The sequence below is a fragment of the Macrobrachium nipponense genome, chromosome 33 (genome assembly GCF_015104395.2).
Source record: "Macrobrachium nipponense isolate FS-2020 chromosome 33, ASM1510439v2, whole genome shotgun sequence".
NCBI classification, from domain to species: Eukaryota; Metazoa; Arthropoda; class Malacostraca; order Decapoda; family Palaemonidae; genus Macrobrachium; species Macrobrachium nipponense.
This window is the reverse complement of record NC_087219.1, coordinates 48495562-48506044: the sequence shown is the minus strand read 5'-3', so window position 1 is coordinate 48506044 and position 10483 is coordinate 48495562.

Below are 10483 nucleotides of genomic sequence, written 5' to 3'. Positions count from 1 at the left end.
TGAGGACCATCATATATTCTTTTAGTTACATCACCATTCACTTCTTCCAACCACTTTCATTCAAACTCCCATTATCTCCCTCACTACCCTTCTCCCAAATCCCATTCACTACTTCACCAATATCTTCTAACTCTGGTTCCAACATCTCCCCTATTTGGCTACCAAACCACTCAGTTCATCCATACTTCTGTCAACCTCCTGCAAAGACTTATTTCCATCCTATTAACTACCTTCTTAACCACTCAGTTTCCTTCTCACTGAAGTTTTCATTGGTCCCTGTCACAAAAACACACCATACACCACAAGTATCATTTCATTCCCTAAAGTCATCCGTAGCACATGCTTTATCAACATTTTGCACTCTACCACCAAACCCCCTTACCATGCCGTTCACGCCTTTTCCCTTCCATTCCTATCTCCACACTCTTCTGTTTTCTTTCCATACTCACCAACACAACTGTCGATCTCCCAGACCCATTTGTTCACTGACAGTCGGTTCATACTTATTCACCCTCAACCCACTCACTCATCGCATTCTCCCGAAAAACATACTTTGTGGTACTTCCCTCCACTTACGGAGTTGGTTATGGTATGCCCTAACCTCATCCATTCCCCCACCTACTCGCAATTTCCCCAAAACTAACTCAATCCACTCGGTCCCACTTCCAAATCTCAAAGGCCCTTCAAATTTCTCCCTTACTTTATTCATTCACTCTTCCCATCCCATCAACCACCTCTTTCAACACCTTATCTCCAATCTTTAAGCTCTCAAACCTTTCACTCGCTTCCTCCCACAAAATCCTGATCACCTTCTGACAGACCCAACGCGGCCTGACAATCCTTTCAAAAATCAATACATATTTACAAGGGGACATACCTATACTCTTCTGCAGTGTGGCGTTATATACCCCACCTGCACGTCCTTCATACATATCCAAATCCTTGTCCACCCTTAACCTCAATCGTTCGCAAATCTCAATCATCGTCCTAACCCATCCTTTCAGCCAAACATTCGCACTGGGCATATATGGAGTAGAATACACATGCACAATACCCCATTCCTTCAACATTTCTTTCGAATTCCCATCCCACAAATCAGGTCCATTATCACTCAATATTTTTGCCGTTTCTTACACACACATGGGCAACATCACTGTACTACAGTTTATATTTGTTTGTTTTGTTTGTTTGTATTGGTGTTTTTACGTTGCATGGAACCAGTGGTTATGCAGCAACGGGACCAACAGCTTTTCGTGATTTCTGAACCATGTCAAGAGTGAACTTCTGTTACCAGAAATACATGTCTCTAACCCCTCAGTGGAATGCCCGAGAATCGAACTCACGGCCACCAAGGTGGCAGGCCAAGACCATACTAATCACGCCACTGAGGCGCTACCCCAATTTATGATAAAATTGCCTGTGATATAATATATTTCTCAAACCTCTGTGATTTAAAAGGAATTCTTTAATTTTTTATCACAGTAAGGTTTAATCAGACTGTTGTGACAAAAAGTCCGTTCTTATAATACTTTTTCATTCATTATTTCATAATTCTTTAGGATTTACATATCTAGGGTGAAAACCTTTTGCATTTTGTTTTGATGACACTATGTACAGTACTCATTTTTCCTAAATATGATTGCTCAGGGAAGAAAACACATTCTTTACCTGTAGACTGATAGTCACTAACTGCTGAAGTTACCACTTAGTAAGGAGCACCAACATTTACTAGCAACAGTTGCCTATTTGAATTTTGAGTTAACAAAAGAAAAAACAAAAATTTTCCTATGTACTTGGTCAATAAGCATTGGAGATGCACAATATACCCAAAGTCACAATGTCTAAAAGATTTTTGTCCTATGGTTATACCCCTCAGTCACAAAGCAGTCGGGGCCCTATGTACCCAGTGCCATAAGCAACAGTTGTATGTGGGCTTGCAGTTATGTTATGGTGCAAATACCAGTACTATATAAGATTCACATTTAACTGCCATCATCTTTGGTTTCAGTCAGATTTGTGGCTTTAAACAGCATTTTGCTCCATAAACAGTTTTATGAAGCAAATATTGCAAGTAATGCTAAAAGTGTAACTCATTTGCAATATGGCATAAGTAGTTTTATGAGGTAAATATTGCAGGTAATGCTAAACGTGTAACTCATTTGCAGTATGGCAATATTTGCACCCAACTTTAATACGTATAGACTTTAAGAGTAGTAATCTGACTTTAAAGTGACAAAACTTGCCCAAAAGTTATCAAGTGTTTTTGGCATGTTAGGCAATTGTTCCTTCATAATTTTAGTCAGCTTGATGAGTAGCTATTTTGATATGGGAATCTTGAGTACCAAATGTCCTGTTCTTAAAAGATACTAACTTTGTCTAGGACTTGCCCGACGAGCAATACACTGGCAGTTTTATGGTTAGGGTGTTTACAAACCAATCAACTACGAACAACTTTCCCCCACTGTTTACCAAAAGGTCCTTACAAGATCTCTAAAATGTAAGTGACCATTCTGACGCAGGACAGCTTGAATACACAACATATATAATATCAAGATTCTAAATCTCGGTATTTATCAAAAAGGTAGCGATGGATCCGTGCGTCCAAGACAAGTGGTAACGCTCTCTCTCTCTCTCTCTCTCTCTCTCTCTCTCTCTCTCTCCACAACCCCTCCCCCCTCCATTATCTAGGCAACTAAATCAGACATGAACTTACAAAAAATATGCTTTATTTAATTAGCAAAGTATTAGCTAAATTAACTCAGGTTTTTAACCGAATGATAAATGAAATGTTAAACTCAAAGTCCAAAATAACTCAGAATAAACCCTCGGTAATTAATCAAACAAACTAACATTAGTTTAGCCCTAACCCTTAAAAAAGTCATAGTCAATATAGTCAGTACACCAATTAAGTCACCATATTCAATACCCCTTATCTCAGATCAGTTCCCCTTTCTCCAGATCAATTCCTCTTACTCCAGATCAATTCCCCTTGTCTCCAGAACCGCCTGTTAGAAGACAGGAAAACACTTCGATAAGCATAAGATTAACATCAAAGATCATATGAAATAGAACATCTCTGAGATAAATATTCAAATACAATCCAGCCACATCTTTTGGCCAAAATAAAATATGCTTACCCATTCAACACAGTATGCACAATCACTTTATAACAAAGATACTGTTCGAAAAAGCCATCTTGGCTTCTGCCGCCTTTGCAAGGATATATTCTCATGGTAATGCTACATTCTCATTATGTAGGAAAAGGCTCGCACGTACGCACAAACTCACACACAAAGTCCACACCCAAGAACTTCCTAGAACTAGTTACATAAGTCACCTCTGTGATCAAGCGCTCATAGCAACAGGACATGCACGCCACTCAAAAAGACATGTCAGCATTCCTAAGCTCGTCACTCGGACACTCTGTCTCTAAGGAAGTTAACTGATGACTCTGCATTCTAAGAAACGTCATAGCACATCACATTACGACGACATAGTAAACATTAGCTTAGCAAATCCCTCTTTTATGTAACATATATACGTATGTCAAACAGAAGCCCTGGATATCATATATGAATGGATGAGAGGTGAAAGAATTAGAAAAAAAAAGGACCAAGCAACATTCAAGCTCTGCTTGTTTGTTTGTTTGTATGGTGTTTTTACATTGCAAGGAACCAGTGGTTATTCAGCAACGGGACCAAAGTCTTTACGTGACTTCCGAACCAACTTGAGAGTGAACTTTTATCTCCAGAAATACATATCTGATGCCTCAATGGAATGCCCGAGAATCAAACTCCTGCCCACCGAGGTGGCAGGCCAAAATCGAGCTCTGCTGCTGATGTTACCAACACCAATTAGTCTTCAAGTTATCACCAAAGACTGCTGTCATTCTTATGGACCCACTAAACTATTTATGCCAAGGTCCATAAGAAGACTTGAGTGGTTTTCAGGCCAAAAGATGGAGCCTTGAATTGGAATACCTTTCATGCCCAAACAAAGCAAAGATATTTCATAAAAGCTTGGCAAATTAAGACATGGACATACATCCTTAAGATCCATGAATGGCTTCATAGGCAAGAAGTCCCTTCTTCTAATGGATTGCCAAACTGGAGTCATCTTGACTATTCTAAAAGGTGTCTGACTTGCAAACTTATTCAGAGCTAAGGTTGATTATCAGGTACCACATTGTACTCTTCTGGACTAAAACTAGATGGCTGGAGCATCCAAATGAGTTGTCCAGCACCTGTTCCTGCTTCAGAAGTGTTGACCTTCGTCACTGTATAGTCAGGATCCCAATCCATATGGCATGAGTGGGGACTTAAGTCTACAGAAAAAGAAGTTGATAGCAACTCTTAAGGCTTTGTTCTGAACTCATGCCACAATCTCTAGAATTTCTGGACAAGCACCTCCTGGTACCATAACAGTCAGTGGGGGAATATCTTACTTACTGCCTATATAACTTTGGCTGGGTGCTTGGCCATAGGCCATGTGCTTTTCCCAGTCTTAAAGGGCAACTGCAGCATCCCTGCTGGTGTTGTCTTGGGGGTGGGTATGATTTAAAAAAAAAAAAAAAAGACTAGATTGAGCACTAAGCATTCCAAGCCCCCTGTGATATGTTGGTTGTCTTAGGGATTAATCTCAGTATTCTCTGGTACATATAATTTCCTATGGCATGTCAGAAACCCTCTGATCTAGAGATCAGAGGGTTCAGGAGTTGACACGGGTGAGTTTAGTCAATGAGATTGGGTTCAAGTGGGTGCTAGGATTATCTCCCTCATATCACTGCATTTACAGATGAGCTTAATGATCTGTCAAAAGTGTCACTCCAACAGTCAGGGGAGGTTTAGACAAACCAGGACTATCTGGTCCAGTCAGATCTCTAAAAGCATAGGAAGGATCCTATTCCAAGAAAGAGGACAATACACTGCCTTGCCCATAAGATCATTCACAGGAACATGGTGCATCATCAGTTCTGTTGGCACCAATTGACAGGGCATGAATGAGAATGACCAGTGAATGGAACAAGGTTCCAAACCATAGTCTGCCCTCCCACGAGACTCCCTATGATCAGGAAAAACCAATCTGGTAGAGACCACAGGAAAGAGCAAGAGAAGGAGTTTGGAGTAGTCATGCTGTCCTAGAAATCACTGGAAGACTCTGGGTAACAAGTACATTCAGGAACCTGTGTCAACTTTACCGCAGGTAAGTGAACACCACTGCTAAGTATATTGTTGCAAGGAGCAGGCTTCACGTACTTTCTCTGGGTCAGACTTTGGAATATGATAGGCTTAGATTTTTTTATTATTATTAAATCAGCAGTTGGATTAAATCTGATACCCTGGGTTTTGTCATAGAGGCATCGTTACCCTTGTGCATTAGGCAAGGTTGGTTTTGCGATCTACACGTTAGGAAATTTCCTAATCGTTTTATTTAGTGACTGTCCCTTGAGTAGGCATGATCATGCTGCTGCATGTTCTGTTGCCAATGTTCCCTTAACAGCTGGGAATGGTATCATTATTGGCTTTTCAAACTGCCTTCTAGATATTTAGTACTGCCATATCTCTCAAGCAGACTCAGCCATACTCAAGTTTATTCCTCAATAAGGCTCTTGTCCATAGTAGCATATGTCAAAAGAAGGGAGGGGGGCTGTTTCCCTTCTCTGCCATTTGGTAGGGCAGACACTTGAGCGGGCAGTTCGTCATGTTGTCGAACTGTTACCTAGGTACATTCCAGGCAGGTGGAATGTAGTGGAAGACCAGCTCTGCTGCTAGGGTCAAGTTTTTCTGGGTGCAGAGATAATGTTAGCTTTTAATGTGAAAAAAAAAGTCACAGTCGACCCCTGATATTTGTGGACTCATGTATTCACAGATTTCTCTATGGACCTTATTGGCATGGTAATCGCTCTTTAGCAAAGAATTATATATTAAAGGAAAGGAAAATGCATCTTCTTCAAGTAGGTCTGCAGCAAGGCGGCATTCGCGCATGTGTTGGAGGCGTCTGTTCTCATGATTGTTCAAGAATCCCCAGGTGTGTTATGGAATTCGGCACGCGCCGGCGTGTTGTTAGAAACGCCACGTATTATGATGTAACTTTTCGTCTGGATCCTTCTAAAAAGTTCCTGACAGGAGATGATGACGTTTGCTGGTAGGCTCTGCCCTTTTCAGCCCCGCCCCCAGATCGCCTTATATATATGACAGAGGAGATCATCAAGATCAGATCATCAGAGATACGAGAATAAAGAAGAGACAAAGGATAAGAGAGGAAGAGGATACACCAGAGAGAGCATGAACGGAAACAAGTTAAGTCATCTGTAGTCAGGGAGAGAGAGAGAGAGAGAGAGAGAGAGAGAGAGAGAGAGAGAGAGAGAGAGAGAGAGATATCTCGACTTTGAGCAACCCCTTTCAAAGAAGAACTGTCCTACAAGTGGTTTTGAGGAGTAACCTGCCCTTCAAGTATTAACACTACGACATTTCTTCCTGCAGTATGGAGTCAAGAAGCCATCTGAAGTTTCTTCTGTCCCCATTTGAGAAGCCCTCGGTTCGAGCACTGATTTCGACCACTGCAAAACTGGCCAGCAAGTATTTCATTACCGCACTGTTTCCCCAGTTCACATATTGTAAGGTTTCATTTTTTTATGTAAATAGGAGGAACCATTCTACATTTATCTTTGTTAGTGAGCTTGTAAATAAACTTCTGTTCTGTTTGAGTTTCTTTCTATATTTGTATCCCGAGTCTCAACTGTTGGTGTTGAATCCTTTTTGTTTATTATATTAAAGAACCTGAGGGAACCTCGGTCAATCCGTAACATTGGCAACCTTGCCAGGATATTTGGCACCGTAACTGATTGAAACAGGGAGAATATAGAAAGAACCAGAATGAGTGAGATGGTGAAAGAGTTTATCAAGTCTGGTAAGCTTCTGGGTCTGGAGGAGAATGATCTCCATGAGTATGTTGAAAGGAAAGAAAGAGAAAAGTATAAGAGAGATGTAAGAGTGGCTGAGAGAGAGGAAAGAGCAGCTGAGAGAGAAGCAATGAGAATGCAGCAAGAGAGAAATGATGATAATGCAGCAGGAAGAAAGAGAGAAAGAACGTATGCATGAGTTGGAAATCGCTCATTTAAGGCAAAGTACTCTTAGCAGTCAGACAGGCGAGAACAAAAATGAAGCTGATGGTTTAGGTATAAATGCAGTGCTGAAATTAGCACCAAAGTTTGATGAGGAAGATGTAACGACATATTTCTTGTGTTTTGAGAAGTTAATGGAAAGTAGAGGTTAAGGTTTCTCCTAAAGAAAATGTGGACTCATATATTTACAGTCAGCTTTGTGTGGTAGGGACTTACTAGTTTAACTGTCTATTAGTTGCATGTCTAAGGAGGAATGTGATGATAATGTTATCGTGAAAGAAACTGTTCTTAGTGCGTACAGGTTAGTACCAGAGGTGTACCATAAAAAATTTAGAAGTTTGAGAAAGGACAAGAATATTATGTATGTAGAATACGGTAAGAAGTTAGAGATGCTGTTTTTTGTTTTTTTGGATTGGTTAAACTTCTGTGCTAAAGTTGATGATTTTGATGGTGGTCTAAAGAAAACTTAGTATTGCTAGTAACTTCAAAGATACGTATCTCCTGAGATTAAGCTTTATATAGAAGATAGGCAAGAAGTATCTTTTGCAGGAGCAACTAGGTTAGCAGACGAATATAGTTTGACTCATAATTTAAGTATCAGTAAGAAGCAAAATGGTCCTTCATCTGGTACAATACAAAGCAGTAAAAGTTTCAGTTCTAGTATTAGCAATGCGAGTAAAAGTGACTCTTACTGTTATGCATGCAGAAAACCTGGTCATATATCTAAGGTTTGTAAAAATGAAGGGACATTTAGTAGCTCAGAATTAACTTGTTTCCGATGTAATGAGAAAGGGCATTTAGCGAGAAACTGTGCAGTCGAAAGGAAGGACGTTAGGAAACCAGTGTCTCTAGTTAACCTTTCATCAAGTAGGAATGATGTGATGAGAGAAGCTAGGAAATTTTGGGGGGAATTTCTGTCAGAAGGTGTAGTTTCCTCTCTTGGGGGAGTAGATTCGAGAGTAGTGGTCTTGCTTCGAGACACAGGAGCTGCTGTCTCCCTAATTAGGAGAGAGAGTGTGCCAAACAGGGCAGAAATAATCATGGAAGAAAAAGTCATGTTATGTGGATTTCCGAACCTTTGTCCTTTGTTGAAGTTGAACTTGGAAAGTCAGGTAGTGTCAGGAGAAGTGAAACTAGCAGTTGTTGACAGTTTGCCCGTTGATGTCGTTGACATTAATTGTCAGGTAATGAACTTAAGCTTTATCCAAGAATTGGTGAATTCCTGTTAGTGAGAGCATCCCAGTGCCCCGAAAGATGGTAGTAACTAGGTCAGGTTTAAGAATATAACGACATAGACTACGGTCATAGTTTGTTCGTGGATTCGAAAGAGTGTGAGTTCATGGATTTGAACGAGTGTGATAGAGGTGGCAAGGTTGATCTTGGCATGAGTGTGGCTGAGAGACCTGACTCTATCGGTGGTGACACACATGACAGTGATAGCCAAGCAGGAGGTGTAGCTGTAGAGAATAATGTAGTCGATGTAGTGGAATCAAGTAATAGTTACTGTGATGAATTAGGCACTAACTTTTTGAATAAGGATGAGCTAGTCAAGTTTTGGAGAGAGGATGAGACACTAACCCGAATTTTTTAATGTGAGCTGGATGATGATCTCGATAATATGTGTAAGGAAATGTTTTGTTTAAAAGACGAAGTTTTGTGTCGTTATGTTCGTCCTAAGTCAGGTAGTAAAGAGGAAATCATCAAACAATTAGTGGTTCCTAGGAAGCTTCGCAAACTAGTTTTGAAGTTAGCGCATGATGAGCTAGGAGTGCATGATGAGCTAGGAGCGCATGATGAGCTAGGACATTTGGGAGTAAAAAAAACTTTCAGGTGTATTAGTAGGGCGTACTTTTGGCTTAAAATGAGAAGTGATGTGATGTGAAGAGGTATGTTTTAAGCTGTCATGAATGCTAAATTGCCGGAAAACCAAATCAAGTAATTTCCAGAGCTCCATTGCATAATATTCCTTCAGTAGGTGAACCTTTTGGGAATGTAGTTATTGATATGGTTGGTCAGACCTTTACCTAGAAGTAAGGGAGGGGGTATATATCTGTTGGCAATCATTGATAGACTAACTTGCTATCCAGAGGCAATACCCGTAAGAAGCTATAACACAAGGGCCGTGGTTAAACGATTGTTAGATTATTTTTCTAAGTTTGGTCTGCCCGGTACTATACAGAGTGATAGTGGCAGTAATTTTGTATCCAAATATTTCAGGGATAGAATGAAGAGTTAGGCATTAAACTCGTAACTTCCACACCTTATCATCCCGAATCACAAGGCATTGTGGAGCAGTTTCACCAAACGTTAAAAAGTTGTTTATGAAAACTGTTTAATAACTTTGAACATGACTGGGAAGATAAGTTACCTTTTGTTTTGTTAGCTTTACTGTTGGCACCGAATGACACTACAGGATTTAGTCCTTTCGAGCTGGTTTTCGGTCACACCGCTAAAGGTCCTTTGGAAATGTTAAAATGTAATTTAATGCTTAAAGAAGGTAGAGAGGACTACATAACTAATCTAGAGTATTATAAAAACAATTTAAGAGATGCTTGGCAACAAGCCAAGGCGAACGAGAGTGAAAGTCAAGGGGAAATTAAACGGAAACATGATCTTAGAGCGAAAGAGAGAAGATTCTGTGTGGGAGATAAAGTTTTAGTATTAGTCCAGAAAGAAGGTCCCTCCTTATCTTATAAGTTCGAAGGTCCTTTTTCAATTTTGGAAAAGAAGGGAAATCTACGTAAATTACTTAATCAATATGGGTAAGTGTAGAGCAAAGTGGCTGCATGTAAACTTCCTCAAGAATTATAAGGAATGCCCCGTGCCCGTAGTAACGGTGTGGCGGGATCACAAGCTTAAAAGCAAGCGGCAAATCCCCCTCCACATAAACTTAATCTATCTGGCTACCAAACTCGCCCTCAATCACACTTTCCTCTTTACACTACAGAATACAGTAGGACAATTGACCCATACCTACACACAGAACAAAAAAAACACAAACACATGTACTTACCCAATTCCAGATACTCCAGGCTAGGCTGTGCTGTCTGCCGGATAGGCTATAGGCTAGCCGACACACAACCACCGCCGATAACCAAACACAACCCAACCAACCGAGACCCACAACCCCACAACAACCTAACAACCCAACAAATCACTGTGCAGACGAACACCAACAGCCCGAAAGAACACGACAACCACACGACTTATCCCAGCTCAACAACCAGCCAACACCAACATTGCCCCAACCACCACTCAACAACTTTACAACACCAAAATTAATCAAATAACACAAAATCAACTAACCACTAACAGATATCTGCTGCCAAAACCAACTCTATGCCTTCAACAGACGCCTTA